This window comes from Lygodium microphyllum, chromosome 15 (assembly GCF_053477565.2).
Source record: "Lygodium microphyllum isolate KBCC chromosome 15, Lygodium_microphyllum_v1.1.10, whole genome shotgun sequence".
NCBI lineage: Eukaryota > Viridiplantae > Streptophyta > Polypodiopsida > Schizaeales > Lygodiaceae > Lygodium > Lygodium microphyllum.
In genome coordinates, this window is record NC_141149.1 from 52,791,425 (window position 1) to 52,809,463 (window position 18,039).

An 18,039-nucleotide genomic window follows, 5' to 3' on the forward strand; every position below is an offset into this window, starting at 1 on the left:
GGCACTACTAGCCAACAATAGCTTCTTTATCATACTAGCTTCCTGTAGGGCCAGTTTATTAATAGGCTCTGGCAGTAGCCAACAAGAATCAAGCATATTCAAATGTTCTCTCTCATAAGCATTTCTTTCAATCAGCTCAAAACATGTGATAGAGGTGGTAACGTTCTTTGATGTTTTTCTTCAACTGAAAGGGTTCATAATGCTCTTGTATTAGCAGTGCTAAACAAGGCCTCACAAGGAGGGTGCCTTAAGCCTAATTTCTGCTGCTCAAGTTGGAAAACGAGTGCATTAGTTTGATCCTTGCATAGGCAAAGTAAGAGTCATCCTTTCAAGTCAGCTTGCTATGTTGGAATGATCTGTCGTCTGCATCAACCTCCAGCCTAATTTCTGCTGCTCAAGTTGGAAAATGAGTAGTTTGATCCTTGCATAGGCAAAGTAAGAGTCATCCTTTCAAGGCAGCTTTCTATGTCGGGATGATCTGTTGTCTACATCAACCTCCATGTTCTCTTAGGCTACCTATGAGAGGGAGGTGAAGTTTTCTTAGAGGTTCCTTTCGTACTGTTAAAACATCACTTACAATAGCTGCTAGTTTTGTGTACCTATGAGAGGGAGGTGAAGTTTTCTTAGAGGTCCCCTATTGTACTGTTAAAACGTCACTAACAATAGCTGCTAGTTTTGTGTAGCAAGTGGCTCTGAAAACATCGGAACTTCATCTAAATTTGTAGATCAATACAGAAACGACACAATCCCAAAGAGAAGCTTGCCTTGGTTAGGGTGATTTTAAGGGCATGGGTAGAGTCTTGAAAAGAAACTGAAGCTCCTTTTGGCAATGGAGTATCAAGCGTGCTTAAGTAATAGTTCAATTGGCCATATGCTATGCATTGGCATTAAAATGTTAAAAAAGAAAAAAAAGGCCTAAAATGCAATTGTCACTCATGAATCATGTGCATATGACATCTTGTACATACACGCAATTAATTCAAAATAGTATGGTTAGGTTTCCATACAGCCCACATTGTTTAACACTTGACCAAATCGAAGAAATGTAACTAGTCTCAATGCATAAGTAGTAGATAAACATATTTGAGTTGCTTCCCCAAAGTTGAGAGGGAAATCGAGCTTAGATTTAGGGAAGGTCTTGCAAAATCTAGGAGTATAGGGACAACCTAGAGAACATGGACATATGCAATGTATGAATTGAAGAAATGTAAGTAGAATCTCAAGGCAAAGGGAAAAGTTTCATATCCAACTCTTTTTTTCCAAAAATTAGAAGAATGAGCATAGGGATGGTTTGGTAAGTTGTGAATAGCGGGGCAACCTAGAGAACATGCCCATAGGCAAATGTACTAGTTAGACAAGCTTTTGATTTGAGAGGAAGCTTGCTATTTAACATCATATGAATATAAAATTATTGGTTAGCTCTCAAATCCATGTAAGATAAATGTTATGATGATTGTAGTTTTGGTATTAGTGGTGGTAAAAGCAATGGCTTGGCAAAAAGGTGAAGCATATTGTTAGAACCTCCAATAGGTCAAGCAAAATTGATGATCGAGGAAATGTATTGGTTCAATAGTAAAAGCTCTTCAACATCAACACCATTTCGATTAATAAGGAATGCCTCGACTTTGTCATTGACCATGTCTTTAGCAATGCCTTGTTCATGCCAATGCAGTAGAATAGGAAGCTAGCTAAACTACCCTAAAAAATGGTTGAAAACAACTTCCCAATGGATGGGTGTCCAATGGCTAAGTTAGCTAATGACATTTGTGTGCATTGATACAACAAAGTTGTTTAAAGTTCACAAAGTCTAGCTGTAATGTAGTTTTTCTAACAAACACAGGTAACGAATGTCTGGGAGGGTATACATTATGCAATTTGGGAGAACACCCTTTAGAAAATGCCATCAATCAAAGTCCCTTATCAGTTTTAGTTTTTCATAAATTCTTTGTGGCCATAGACATACATTTACCAATAGTTCCTTGTTCCAAATGATGACAGGAAGAAAGAGCTGAATGGAGAACATTATGATGTATCGGACAAATTGGAAGACACATGGAGAGGCTAGATGGATGATTTTTTGTGATAAATAATTCGACACAATTTTTGGAAACATCCATTAAGGCATTTATCGAGAATTGTGAAACTCTAGCTCAATGTGTGGTCCAAATGTTGAACAACGTGGTGGTGAATGATGAGAAGTGTCACCAATTCAGAGCATATGATTGTTCTCTCTTTACAAGTAACTAACCTTATAGAATCTAATGTTCACACTTGCTATCAAATCACAACCTCCAATGCATTTGTGAGAATGCCAACATCATGTTGATAATTTCTAGGCATAAAGTATGAATTGTTAGTATATGCTCGCACTAAGAATTGATGTACACTTGGTAGGTCTAGGCCACATAAACTATCACTGGCAATCAAATGTTCCAAGTATGAAGAAAAGGATGTGTAGCCATTGCATTGAGAAAAGTGTACACACACATACATTAATAGATGTTTTTTCAAAGAAGTGAATCTCACATGTACAATTGTTGAAATGTACCGGCCCGAGATTCCCCACTCGAAGTGGGCAATGTATTAGATAGTTGTCCTAGAGGGCATTTCTAAAAACAACGTGAAAAGAAAAGAGGAGTGCAATCCTAAATGTATAGCTTATGATGAGAAGGAGATGATCTAAGTAGTTTGAGAGTCTAGAGATTGGTCATGGTGCACCTGGCGTACTGGTGGTGGTAGAAGAGATAATGGGAGTGAAGGAGTTGTGCCCTTCACTAGAGGTTGGTATGCCATAGGCATTGCACTATTTGTGAGTGGTTGGATTGATGGATGAAGGACTCATGATTGTTGCACCATGCTTGCTTGGTGGAGCACATCAGAAGAGGCTACGGTTTTGAAGTGCATGAGTAGTAGAGAGGGGGTACACATGCAACACTATGCTCTTAAATACTTGGTTCTCCTTATCCACAATCTGAACTGGCCTTCCATATCCTTTCCTTATTATGTTATGATCTTCTCCTTTGAGCTATCCTTCTAGGTGGAAGGCTATTATTTACCTCTATTCTTCTTTGTTTCTCCTCCTCTCTCTTAGCACTTTCCATTGCAAGGTTCCCTTCAGGTTCCACTATCAAATCCTTCTTGTCAATGTTTGCTTGATTCTCTATATATTGGCATAAGTCTTACATACTTCCTTTCTTTGGATATTCTTAGACAAAATGCCACCCTCTTTAGAAATAATCAAGTATTTAGGAAAGCCAAAAAGTAGCTTCAATAATAGGTTTGATGCCATTCATATCAAACACTTTGAGAACCTCCAATTGTATCTTCAAATGATGGTAATACATCCCACTTTCAATGGCAACATTAGTTTGATCACTATATCTTTTCCAATAATTGCAAATAAGATTAATAGTCCACAAAAGAAAGGCTTCACAGTCTATAAAAGCAAACTAGGTGATAAAAATCAAAAGGTCATAACATAGCCTAAATAGTACCACAATGCAAGATTGAATGGATATAAACCAAGCTTAAGACATTATGAGCTAGATAGTGTAGCATTTTTAAAGGATCAGGTATCATGCAAGAATTCTCCAAGGAGAGAGAGAGAGAGAGAGAGAGAGAGAGAGAGAGAGAGAGAGAGAGAGAGAGAGAGAGAGAGAGAGAGAGAGAGAGAGAGAGAGAGAGAGAGAGAGAGAGAGAGAGAGAGAGAGAGAGAGAGAGAGAGAGAGAGAGAGAGAGAGAGAGAGAGAGTGTGTGTGTGTGTGTGTGTGTGTGCAGAGAGAGTAAATTTTGACCAAACATTGGCAAGGAGTCTCTATGAAAGTGGCAGATGGCCCATAGATGTTGATCTAGGTTGGCGAATGAGAGCTGCAAACAACTCTTCTGGAGAGTTATATGCTGCATGTCCTAATGTGTAGGTAACTATTGGAGACATAAAAGACAATTTTCAATTTTTTGTTCAAGACTCTTGTAGTTACCTTATCTTTCTTGGGCAACCTTACATTTCTGAAGCCCGCTTGGAAACAAAAGCTTTTGATGATGGTTCTTCCTATGCTCGAATCCGAAGCAAGGATAATGAACAAGCTGTCCAATTTCTTACTATGTGTGTTAATGGTGCAGAGATCGGATGCTGTATGCTCGCGTAGTGAACACCGAAAGGTCCCCAAGAACAAAAGAACTCTACTTTTTGCACAAAACTCAAGGTAGAAAGCATGCACGACGTAAACAAGAGACCAATTGGGTGCAATCTCCCCCCATGCCTTGTGTGAGCGCTCCACAAAGCATGTATTTTATGTATTAATCATCTTCAAGCTCAAATAATAGCCCAAATTACAAAATAGCACGCTTTTGGCTTTTGAGTTTGCTTTAGCACAAAATAGAAATAAAGCTAATGGGTGGGTGCCCAAAGAGTCAGGCATATCCAATACAATGTCCAAATACAAATATCATAATCGTGCACCCATGCGCATACAAAATAATAAATAAATATCCAACGCCTCAATAAATAGGCGCGACAAAATATAGGTGCCATGCCTAAGGTATGCGCCCATCAAAATATAAGTGATAACTCGAATACACGCTATCCTCCAATGCTTTCCTTCGCCATTGCTGCTATCTCTACACATCAACTGAAGCATTCACAATCGTTAGTAAAATAATACAATTAAACCGACAAAAGTGAATATCTAGCAGTCTTCAGCTACATAAATAAATCAACTCGTTAGAAATCAATCCTAACCTTAATTTATTACGAGTGCGTACTCTAAACTCATAAACGTTTATTAATTTAATAAGTATTTTGCAGAATCACCCGCTATGGAACCACCCATGTACACACTAAATTAATGAAATGCCTGAAAAGGATAGGCGTCCCCATCAACTTCTCGCACAAAGAATCCACTTTATGTATGAGCCCCGGTCAACAAAGTTTACGGAATCCACTGTAAAACCTCACGGAATCCACTGTGAAATATGCCTCCTGGCATCATACCCCCGGGGTGGGATAGCAATTGTCCTCAATTGCTATTAGCTCAATGTGGAGCTAACAGAGTGGGGAAAGCATTTAAGTCTCTAGCGTACATCCATTGGGCCTCTTCAATAGGATGGTTTTTAAACTTGACCAAATATCTAGAATATCTCCGGCCAGTTCTAGTGGTCATAAAATTAGTATCTATGATAGCTTCACGTTCAAGTATTTCAGTTTCTTCATCTAGCAAAGGTGGGTTTTCATAAACAGGGTGTACAGGTAATTGGCCTCTAAAGGGTCGTAATAAACTAATGTGAAAAGTGTTGTGAATTTTCCAGTGAGGTGGTAGTTCTAACTTGAATGCATTGTCATTGATTTTGTGAATGATTTTAAATGGTCCATAGAATCTAGGTGCTAATTTCACAAGTGGGTGTTTATCTACACTTTGTAATCTACGTTTTTCTATTCTCAACCAAACATAGTCATCAACTTTGAAATTCATGGCCTGTCTTTTCTTATTGGCTTGTTTTGTATACGATTGCTGGGCTTTGGCAATCATGTCTTTAACCTCATCGAATATAGTAGCGTGCATGTTAGCAATATCATCAGCACTCTGAATTCTATTTGATAAAGATGCAACAGGTGTAGACAATCTATAGCCATAAATCACTTCAAACGGTGCTTTCTTTGTAGATGTGTGTGGCGTATTGTTATATGCAAACTGCAGTAAATATAAATGTGTCCCATGTCTGTGGTTTAGAAATAGTGTAAGCACGTAAAAGATCTAAAATAGTAATGTTAGTGGCTTCTGTTTGTCCATTAGTTTCAGGATGAAATGCAAATGAGAAATCAATCTTTGTTCATAGGTTAGCAAACAAAGTAATCCAAAAGTTGTTACAAAATCTGGAATCATGGTCAGAAATAATAACTTTTGGTAATCCATGATTAGTGAAAACAGTTTTCAAAAACAATTGTGCTGCCTGAGATGCTGTTAAAGTTTTCTTACATGGAATGAAATATGCTTGTTTACTAAACCTGTCTACTACAGTCCAAATCATGTCATGATTAGCTTTAGTATTAGGTAAACCAGTAATAAAATCCATAGAAATCTATTCCCATGGTTTTGAGTAAACCATACTGTTTACCATGATATCTCTTAACTCTTTGACAAACCAAACATTCAGAAACGAAGTTAGATACATCTGTGTCCATATGTGGCCAATAAAAATCTTCAGTCAATGTACATAAAGTAGATATGATACCTCTATGACCTTGATATGGAGGACAATGAATCTCATTCAAAACAAAAGATCTAAATGGAACTGTAACATATAATCTCTTTTCATAAAACATGAATCCATCATTGTAAGACAGTGAATCAATAGGAATCCAGTTATTTCCAACTAATTTATTCCAATCAGCATGAAAAGTAATGTCCTGATGATAAGTATCTTTCATAGGGGTTAGAGAATTAAATGATATAACAGAGATATTATGAATGGTTGGTCTTCTACTTAATGCATTGGCCACTACATTTTCTTTACCTGGTTGATATCGAATAAGGGGATGAAAACTCTGAATAAAAGCTGCCCATTTGATATGTCGGTTAGATATTTGGGGTTGACTAAGTAGATGTCTAATACTTTGTTGGTCAGTCTTAATCATAAACTCAGAACCCATTAAATAATGTTTCCATTGTCTTAAAGCTTGTACAACAGCTAACAATTCTTTATCATATGTGGAATATTTAGGTTCGGATTGGTTTCAATTTACAGCTAGAATAGGCTATGGGATGATTATCTTGCATAAGTATAGCTCCTATTCTAGATCCGCTAGCATCAGTAACTATTAAAAAGAATGGTCTATTAAAATCAGGTAGTTGTAATACAGGAGCATAGGTTAATGCATGTTTCAATAAATCAAAAGATTTCTGTTGATTATCAGACCAATGATAAACAATACTTTTCTTTAAAAGTTTAGTCAAAGGCAAAGCAAGTAATGAAAAATTTCGCACAAATTTCCTGTAAAAACTAGCAAGACCTAGAAAAGAATGTAACTCATGCACATTTTTAGGTATTGGCCAGGTCAATATTGCTTCTATCTTCTTAGGGTCAACTTTAATACCTTCTGATGACACAATATGACCTAGATATTCAATTTTTGTGTGAAAAAACCCACTCTTTTCTGGATTAGCATACAATTGATTATCTTTCAACAACTTGAAAACCAAAGACAGATGTTCATAATGTTCTTTCTCGTTTTTACTAAATACCAAGATATCATCAAAGAATACTATAATACAATGCTGGTATTTCAAAAATATGCGATTCATCATTCTACTAAATGTAGCAGGTGCATTAGTCAATCCAAAAGGCATCACTAGAAATTCATAATGACCAAATTGTGTTCTAAATGCAGTCTTGAATATGTCAGATTTATCTAATCTCATCTGATGATAACCAGATTTAAGATCTATTTTACTAAATATGGCATAACCTTGTAGTTTATCCATAAGATCATCTATTCTAGGAATTGGATATCTATTCTTTACAGTAATCTTGTTTAGGGCACGATAATCAATGCACATACGATAAGTATTATTCTTTTTCTTTACCAACAAAACAGGTGCGCCAAATGGAGAACTACTAGGTCTAATCAATCCTCTGTTTAATAATTCCTCAACTTGATTTTGAATTTCTTTTTGCTCTATCTAGTTATGCCTATATGGTGCTTTACAAGGTGGTTGTGTACCAGGAATTAAATCTATTTTGTGGTCTTCAAGACGTGAAGGAGGTAATCTAGGTGGTAGATCTTCAGCAAAACAATCTTTAAATTGTGCAAGGAATTCTTTATGCCTAGGGTGCATATGTTTTTCTTTAGCTTGCAGTTCATTCACCAAATTAGATAAGATTTACTACTTTTGCATAATGCACGTTTAGCTTGAGTATGAGTAAGCAGTGGAAAAGCATTAGATGCGTGCATACCATACAATGTAATGTTTTTTCCTTGAAAATGAATGTTAATTGAATGCGTTGAATAATCTATGTCAGGATTATGGTGATGATGCCAAGGTATACCTAAAATAATATCACTGGACTGTAATGGTACAACTATAAAATTCCTTCTTTCAGTATATTCACCAATTTGAATTTCTAGATCATGCACCTCTTGTGTTCCATTATACCTTGTGCCTAAGAATGTTGCTTTAATGCAATAATGCGTAGGAACAGTTTGTAATTTCAATTCTTTCACTAACTTTGCAGAAATAAAATCATGTGTACTACCATCATCATGCAAAATAATCTTTTCTTTTCCATGCATTGAACATTTCATTGTCAACAAAGAATGTGGAGTTGGCATACCTCGTAAAGTATCCGAAGGGGTAGCAATGTCGTCTTCATCTTCCGTAAAGTCAGGCATTTCCTCATGTTCTTCATCTTCCATTGCTCCAAGATAGTTAATATGGACAGGTGGCTTCTTTGATTGGAAATTGGCTGCTAGATGTCCAGGTTGATGGCATTTGTAACACACTATAGGTTTGGCTTTAGATACATTGTTTGCAATGGCAGGAAGTCTAGGAATATTAGGATTTGGCTGTGAAGATGGCTTAGGGTTTTGATTGGAATTGGCTGGTAAAGGAGGTGGTTTTGTCCAAGACTTACGGAAAGATGATGAAGGAAATCGACTTTGATTGAATCTTCTAAAATTTGAATTGAATTGCTTAGAACCTTACCATTTGCTTGAAATTGTTGTGGACGGTTGTCTCTTCCTCGAATCTTGTCTTCAGTGTCATGAGCTAAAGAAATTGCATCTTCAAGAGTTGCAGACTTGAACATATTGACTTCAGCGTAGTAATGCCCAAGTAATCCAGACATATACTTGCGCTTGTGAGTCGCTTCGGGTACGTCTTCAAGCATGCGTAATTGAAGTAAGGCATTCCAAAAGCGTTCGGTGTACCGAGAAATAGGCTCACGATCTCTTTGCTGAAGAAGGTCCCATTGCTTTATGGCTTTTTCATGGAATTGTGGAGGAAGGAAATTCTGCATAAACTTATTTTTGTAACTCTCCTAGGTAGTGGGACAATCTATACTCTTACGAACCACGGTCCACCAAAGAGATGCTCTATCCACTAAATAATTAGTGACACACTTGATTTTATCTTTTTGAGCGTATGTTTCCTCTTGAAAATAATCATCAAATTGACTGATGAATGCAAGAACGGTTTTTCCATCTCGAGTACCATTAAAAGTACATAATTTGAAATTTCTTTTACTTATCTTTGTTTCTTTGCGGATGGATTGAGCTTCAAGAGTCGCATCAATGGTTCGTTGGATAAGATCTTCGGGTTGTGGTTCCTCTTTGTCGGTATCAATCTTTGTAAATTGGCCAATTGAACTTGCAATGCTTGCCGGGCTCTTCGTTCTTCATCCAACTGCATCATAATTGAATCTAACTTTTGTTCCACCGTAGGTTCAGGAAGTTCGCCTTCAGCCATTAAATCATCCATATTTTGTTCCGTCATCCTGCAAAATTCAAAAGACCTCACATTCTCAAAATCCAATTAGCGGGATGAGCATAGCTCAAGATCGGGTGTACAAGGCTTATATATTTTTGTTTGGCTTTCACGGTCTTCGTCTTTGGCAATGAAACGCCCGAAAAGGATAGGTGTCCCCATCAACTTCTCGCACAAAGAATCCACTTTGTGTATGAGCCTCGGTCAACAAAGTTTACAGAATCCACCGTAAAACCTCACAGAATCCACCATAGCACGAAATCCACCGTGAAATATGCCTCCTGGCATCAGTTAACCATCATCGAAACAGAGATAAACTATGTGATTATCTTGTACCTCCTAATGCCCGAGAATTCAAGGGTTTTCGCGCTGCACTGCTATAAAAGGAAGCTATAGCGGTGCCTCATGTAAAAAAGATTGAACCTCCTTATGTTATAGAAACTGTCTCTCTAGCAAATTTGTATGTATGTACAGCCAATAGTATGGGCTCTTGTAAGTCTCTTCCAGCCATGACTAAAGCTGAAAGAAAATATTTGTATCATGTAAAAAGGGAGTTGAAAACTTATGACATGATGTATGAAAATGAAGATATTTTGGGCATTTTTTTTGGATTGATTACTACTGACACATTGGCTGAAATATATGCAGCTACTCATATAGAAAATCAGGCAGAAAATCAGTCCATAGAAGTATGTACATTGGATTTTTATCAAACAATGCAAGCATTTGTTGAGTAGGAAGACATTGGTTTACTCAACAAGGCTGAAGTGCAAGTGGAGACAAAATACAAGACGGTGGATAAGAAAGCCAACCCCACTGCCTCCTGAAAGTGAAGGGTTGGCTAATAAGGCAACAAATCAGCTAAGTCTTTGCCATCCTTCCAACATTGGTCACAAGTTTACATCTGAAAGTATAAAAGAGTTCAAAATAGGTGAAAATTCTATCCTTTCGCTGGCTAAAAAACACTCCTTTACGCAAATGCTAATGAAACATGGAAAAGCTTTTGCATTTCAATCAAGTGAAATAGGTTGTGTGGATCCAAATATTGTGGCTCCTATGGTCATTTTGACGGTCTCACATATGCCTTGGAACCTCAAGCCTATTCCTATTTCAAGGGCGCATTTGCCCAAATTACTGGAACTTCTAAATGAAAAGATCAGAATGAAGATTTTAGAACCTTCTTCAACACCTTAATCAAATCGATGGTTTACTGTACCCAATAAAAATGGATATTTACGATTCATCCAAGATCTACAGCCTGTTAATCGTGTCACAATCCGAATGTTGGTTTGGGTCCAATTGTTGACGAGTTTGCTAAAGCTTTTGCAGGTAGAGCAATTTATTCTATGGGCAACCTATATTCAGGATATGACCAATTTCAACTTTCATTAGAAAGCCGGGACATTACCACAATGAAGACACCTCTTGGATTGGTCCGCATGTGCACTCTACTACAAGGTGCAACAAACTCCATAGCCCATATGATGAATGCCATGCACAAAGTCTTAAGGGACTTTATTCCACAACTCAGTCTTCCATTTCTTGATGATGTACTTATCAAGGGATGTGAAGTTAATGAAAAGAACGAGAAGCTTGATGAACATGGCTATAGAACATTTGTAGTTAACCATATTCATGATTGTGATAGGATTTTGACAAGGCTAAAAAAGGTACATCTTACCCTTTTTGGAGCTAAGTCGATTTTTGGAGTAGAAGAAGTCCTAGTGGTCAGACATCTGTGTGGCCCTTACGAATGTAAACCTTCACCAATCAAGAAGTCCTAGTGGTCAGACATCTGTGTGGCCCCTACGAACGTAAACCTTCACCAATCAAGATAGATGCCATCAGCATAATGCAAGAAAAATGCACAAATATCTCAGAGGTGAGAAGATTTCTTGGCGCATGTGTATTCTATCTCATATGGTTACCACATTTTTCTCATATCACCAAAAATATTTATCAATTATTAAGAAAAGTCTAAAGATTCTCTTGGGGAAAGAGCATACTCACTGTACGCAAACTAAAGAAGTTGTTAGTTTCAGCCCCCACTCTCAAAAGGGTTGATTATTCAAATGGTCAACCCATCATCCTTACTATGGATACAAGTCCCATTGGGATAGGATGGGCTGTTAGCCAAGAAGACCTTGAAGGTAACAGGTATGCAATTCGTTTAGGAGCAAAGGTTCTCAATGAACGTCAAAGAAGGTATGCACAAGTAAAAAGGGAATTGTGGGGAGTTGTAACAGCATTAAAGTGTGATCGTGAATACTTTATAGGTGCTTCCGTAGTGGTAGAAACTAATTGTCTTCCACTCTTGGGCATGATTGCCAATTGCTCTATACCCGACATTGCTATGCTAAGATGGATTGCATATATTAAATCTCTCAACCCCGAATTAAAGCATATTGCAGGAAAGGCGAATCCAATTGCTGATATGCTATCACGTGCAAGATATGACAATGAAGAAGAGCTGATGGAAGAAGATGAAGCTGAAGAATCTATACTTGCTGAATTTTATTCCATGGTTGCTGAAAGTACATTTTCAGTCTGCATATACAAACCCAAAGCTGAATCTTGCAAGTGAAGCTGATCTTTTTAATGGTATAGCATTAAGTATAGTAAGAACATGAAAATGTACTGCTATAAATCATCATACAACAAAAAATATCAAAGATTTATCTATGGAAGAAGGGTGGTCAACTAGAAGCCAGCATGCTCATTGCGTTGCTCAAGTTCTAGTTCATTTCCTTGAAGAAGATTATGAAGAAGATTGGCTGAAGATTGGCCAATATTTAACCACAATGAAGAAGGAGGAGTCTTGGACTGATGAACAGTTCAAGCATATTAAGAGGAAAGCTTATGGATTTTTTCTTTTAAAAGAAGGGCATCTATGGAAGCATGCAAAGAAGAAGAAAGGAGCCTGTCCCAGTTTTAGGTAACAAAAGATTGCAACAACAGGTAATGAAGGAATTTCATGAAAGCCCGTGGGCTGAGGCATATGAGGAACCTTTAGTAAAGTCAAAGAAAAATATTGGTGGCAAAACATGTATCGGGATATAGTACATTTTGTTGAAACCTGTTATATGTGTCAGATGTATTCTATAGTCAAGCATCGAGATGGGTTACAACCAACTTATCCTTTGTCTATACATTATAGATGGGTTATTGATCTTATAACTATTCCTACAGGAATATGGAATATGCGATATTTAGTGCTTGCAAGAGAGGATCTAACCAATCAAGTTGAAGGCAAATCCTTAACAACCAAGACCACTCAAGCTGTTTGTCATTTTTTACTTGAAGAAGTATTTTGTAGATATGGTTGTGTGGGCAAAGTAACTCCAGATAGAGGAGAGTTGGATATTGATGAGACATGCAGCTTCTTTGCTCAATTGGGTGTTAAGTTGGCTTTAACATCAACCTACAACCCTGAAGGCAATGGGAAAAGTGAGAGAGGGCACCGGCCTATTCTCAAAGCTCTAGCAAAGTCTTGTAGAGAAAAGATCAAAGAATGTCCTAAAATGCTACCTTTTGCATTATGGGCTGACCAGACTACTCACATTATAGTGATTGGCTATATGCCAGCTGAACTTATGCATGGACAACAACCAATTATGCAAATTGAAGAATCTATTCTCACATAGAGTCTTCTACCTTGGGATGAAGGCATCAGTAGAGAATAATTGCTGACTTTGCGTATATGGTAGCTAGAAAGTAGGCCTGAAGATGTTCAAGCAGCTATTGAGAAGTTAAAGATAGCAAGACTAAAGAACAAAAGAAGATTTGATAAGCGACATCGACTTCGACCAAGAGTAATTCAAGAAAATGACTGGGTGTTTGTCTATGACAGCAACCTAGACAATTAATACAGTGCTTCTAAGAAGATGGTAAAGCATTGGTTTGGCCCATATGTGGTAAAGGTCGTTCATGACAATGCCACATATTCATTGGCTGAATTGGATGGGACCATCATAAAGATACCCTTAGCTGAAAAAAGAACCAATCTCTTCAAACGAAGAAAAAGTTCAACATATGAGTTAGAAGACTTGGATATAATTCAAGAGCATGAAGACATAGAGGAAGAAGAAGAGGAAAAAGATGAAGACATTGACATGGTAGAAGATACTTCTTCTAACACTGCAAATCTGTAAGACTTTGGCACATGCTAGAGAATCTGCAGGTTAGGAGGGGGTGGATGTTATGCCGCTACGCACACACCGTCTAAAAAAAGTGGCTTTCTTATTGATTTAGAGAGCCAATGCCATTTTAGACATTAATGTTAGTGTTCATGGTTCAAAAATATGAGATTTTAGCTAATTTTTGATATTTTAGATATTATCTCTTGTAAAAATCCATAAAAATATAGATAACTTCTAGATTAGGATAACATGTAAAAGAAAGCATGTAGCTTTCATCCGAATTGAGAGGATTTTATGTAAAAAGAGAGATTGACGAAATCGTGCGATGCACAATCGTTGTTTTCAGGCAGTGAACAACACTCCGAAGTGGGAGATAAAGAAGGAGTGATCTGGGAGAATTCTGGCCAAGTGTCCTAGTATTTCACCTCCCTTTCGGAGCCAATGGTAGCATCAAATTGACGATTTGAGCAGCATAGAGGAAGGTATTATTTTAGACATGTTTTTGTCTATTAGAGTTTTATCTTCTCATAATGCAGGAATAAACTGATAGGCTTCATCTCTGTTAGTATTCTTCTACATTTACTAATTCTTTTTGGGAGTATTCTTCTACGTCTTCAATTTCTTCGAACCCCTTCTCTTATGTCGACTCCTCTTCTTGAATCTACCTTCACCTTGTTGTCTGTTACCCCCGTGGTGGACTCTCGACACCAAATGCACTGACACCGTGTTAGGGGAAGTTTATGCTATCATCAGAGGTGAATTTCAGAAGATTTTTGGGATGATTTGGGGCTGAAATATTTAGCCATATTCAGAGAATTAGCTACAACATGGTTCTTTTAATTCATTTTTTACTCTACAAAAGATATATTGTCAAAATATGCAAGTATTATGTGCCCCTATGGCAGGGCAATGTTTGTAGATCATTCATAAATGCTTTGGGTTGAATTAAGAAGAGCTTTTTCTCTTATTTCTTGGATGTGGTAACTTATCCTTATCAGGAACTCAATTTGAAGCTCTCTTGAAGGAAGTCTCTTTACCCTACAAGGCTTGTAATTGGCTCATAAGATTTTGTCCCTAACAGTCTACATTGAATGTAATCATGCAAAGTTGATTCATGCTATGGCATCATGTATTGCAAAATTGTGAAAAATCATAAAAAAATATCAATTTTGGTAAATCACATCATTTTTCTCCATCTTTTATCTTGGACGACTTATTCCCTTCCTTGGCCTATTGTTCTTGTAATTGCACACACATCACACATGTTCTCTGTTTCTTCAAGAAATACTCGCTGACGAGGTAAAACTTACGATCTTTTTCTTTGATCCTTGAGTCTTCAAAATAAACATTATCTGGATATAAACCTATTTTTTATGCAGTGTGTTCTACCAAAAATATGGTTTTTTGAAATGAACTCCGTGCCAAGTCATTCATGATTTGAAAAAATATGCATTTGGTCGAATCCATGATATGCAACCAATCAAACAATGCTCACACGAAAAAATATAGACGGACTGTGCCTAGCCTATCTAGATGTGCTCATGCGTCATGCATAATGCAAACATAGTTCCTTGTTAATTTAAGTTTCCTTAACCTCACCTCTCAACACTCATAAAAAAGAAATGTCATACTTTGCTCCACCCAATTTCTCACAAACACTTAAGAAAATGATGGTCCTCAAGATATTGACCAAATAAGAACAACCCATATCACAATTGGCGGCATCCTTCATGACCCTCTAACTCACCCAACCACTTTATCCACTCAACCAGAGGTTCTTAACTTGGTGATGAATATCCTAAACATCGTGCATGCAAGAAATGTGCGTGCTCAATGGTAGGTGCTCTCTCAAGTGCGCATGCAAGTAGGATTTACTGCATATAGATGTAGTGGGCCTCATGCCGTGCAAGTGCTCAATGATGGTGCAAAACGTGCATAATCCCAACCCATGGCATGGAAATATTTGAGAAAATCAGGAGATGACCCCCTACTGCAGTGCAATCAACAAGTGCAACGTGAAGCGCTTGTGAACCCATAGTCCTTGTGATGTGCAAGAGTCTCAGCAAGAAAACAAACCTTATTCCAAAATGTTTAGCAGCTGCTAGCAATCTCCAGCTTCAACCTATCCAAAAAAATACCAAGCTCAACCAAGGCTATCCAGTTTCACACTTAACAAACCAAACAAAATGATGGAAACAAACCCTAAGCTAGATAAATTGAAAATCCAATCACAAAACGACAAAACAATAGTCACGCAAACAACTAAGCTAACAGAAATCAAACCTAACTACAATTTGACTGAGGGTTTTCAGTTTTCAGAAAAACGCTTGACAACTCCCAAGTAGCATTCTTTTTCAAATAATACATCTTTGACTACATATTGCGCTTTCAATTTTGACTACCATCCTTAGTGATAGCATTTGCATAACAAGAAGACTCACCACAATTTATGACCATGGCATACTCTACATATAGAATGTATCTATTTGGTGGTCTAAAAACCCTAATAGACCCACATAAGTCTAGCTCAACAAGAACCTCCAGCTATCCCACTTGTCTATCTTGTAAGACATGAGGAGATCTACGATCTCATGGCACTCCCATCTTAACATTAGCATTGGTAGCATGTGAGTAGACATGACTAAGACTACTTCTATGTGACATGGGGATTGAGATAGATGGTGGAGTTATCATGTATTGTGATAATACCAATAGCATTATGCTTGCAAAGAACTTAGTCTATCATGCAAGAATAAAGCATATTGAAATGCACATATCAAAACCAATGGCTAAGATGCAGATATCTTTACCAAAACATTATGTAAATATAAGTTTGAGTATTTTAGAAGTGCACTTGGGGTATTATGTTTCCAAGCTCATTCTGAGTGTGAGGAGAAGTGTTGAGAAGTAATCTTGCATAGGAAAAATTGCATGGGTGATCTTAGGGAAAATGGGTACAATCATGATGCTTTCTAGATGGGATACTAATCATTAGTAATGGTTATGTGTGAGTGAAGATCATAGAGGTATGCATTGCCGACTATATTTGCCAAAAGATAAGGCTAGTTTGGATCTTAAATTTGGTGACCTAAATGACTAAAATTTAGTCAAATATGATTAGGAAAAATGGATTCTTTGAAGTAGCTCCAAGCTAATGAGAACTATTCTTGGATTGCATGAGTAGAGAGTTAGATATATGGAAAGGGGACTACGGTTGTGACAATTCTGGCTATGAAGATTTAAGATGTGATAAGGGGACAAAAGGTGAGATGGGGCAAGAGCAAGCACTAGGTTCTTGTCTCCCTTCGAGCTCTTAGATTTTGAATATGTTGGGATGGCTCATATATTATTGAGATTTTATTTAGAGGTAAAGAAACAATACCCAACAATTGCAGGTATACATTGTTCAACAAGTGTATATGCATCCCTTCTCAAGAAGAAAGTGAACTCAACAAAGAATCCTTTCAACATAGAAGCAATATACATGAGGAAACTATGAGGGGAGCGTGAGGGCTAGTCTATGAAGGGAAAATCAACTACTTTTAAGCATTATGCCCACCACATTGTCATAACAACCTAAAGAATTATCATTATGATATTATCTTTGAAGTCATCACAAAAGGAATTAAATTTTATAGATCTAAAATAATCCACCACAAGGATATCCCTTTTTAAAGATTTAAGCATTTCATGAGGACTCACATCTCATGATAGTATCCAAAACACTTGCAAACACATCGATAGTATCTCATGATGGTATCCATGTTCTTCAGCAACACCTTGCATTCTTAACACCGTGTACAAAGAAGTAACTCAAACTTCAAGAACATCAATCCCACAACAAGGTGCAACGATACCCATTTTATAGAGCATTCTATCACAATGTGCATGAGCAGAAGTATGTGTCGCAAGGTGCTCCCTAGCATCCCCCTAGAGTAGCTGGCACAAGCACGAGCTACTATAGAACATAGAGATAGATTCATAAAAACTATCAAGAGCTCCTAGCATCCTCCTAAAATGTGAGATCCAAAAAACATCATGTTAAGACAAGAGAATAGATCTCCTAGCATCCTCCTAGAGTAGCTCGAGAGTTGGTGCATGTTATTTTAGCTAATGTAAATATTTGTAGAAATTATGGGGAGTAGAACATAGAAAACTTTGCAAGAACATAGAGCCAACACATGTAGATTTGCCCATAAAAAACTATTCCTTTGCTAGGTCAAAGAGTACCTATAATATAGAAATTAATATCTCATGCAAAAATTATCTCAAATGGAGGAAGTTGATGAAGGATTGCATGCACTAATGACTTGAATGTAACACTAGAAAATGTGGAGACAATGGAGACCGAAGAGCTCTCTCTATCTCCATCCCTCTCTCACTTTTGACCTAATGAAGATGAAGAGTATGTTCTTGATAAC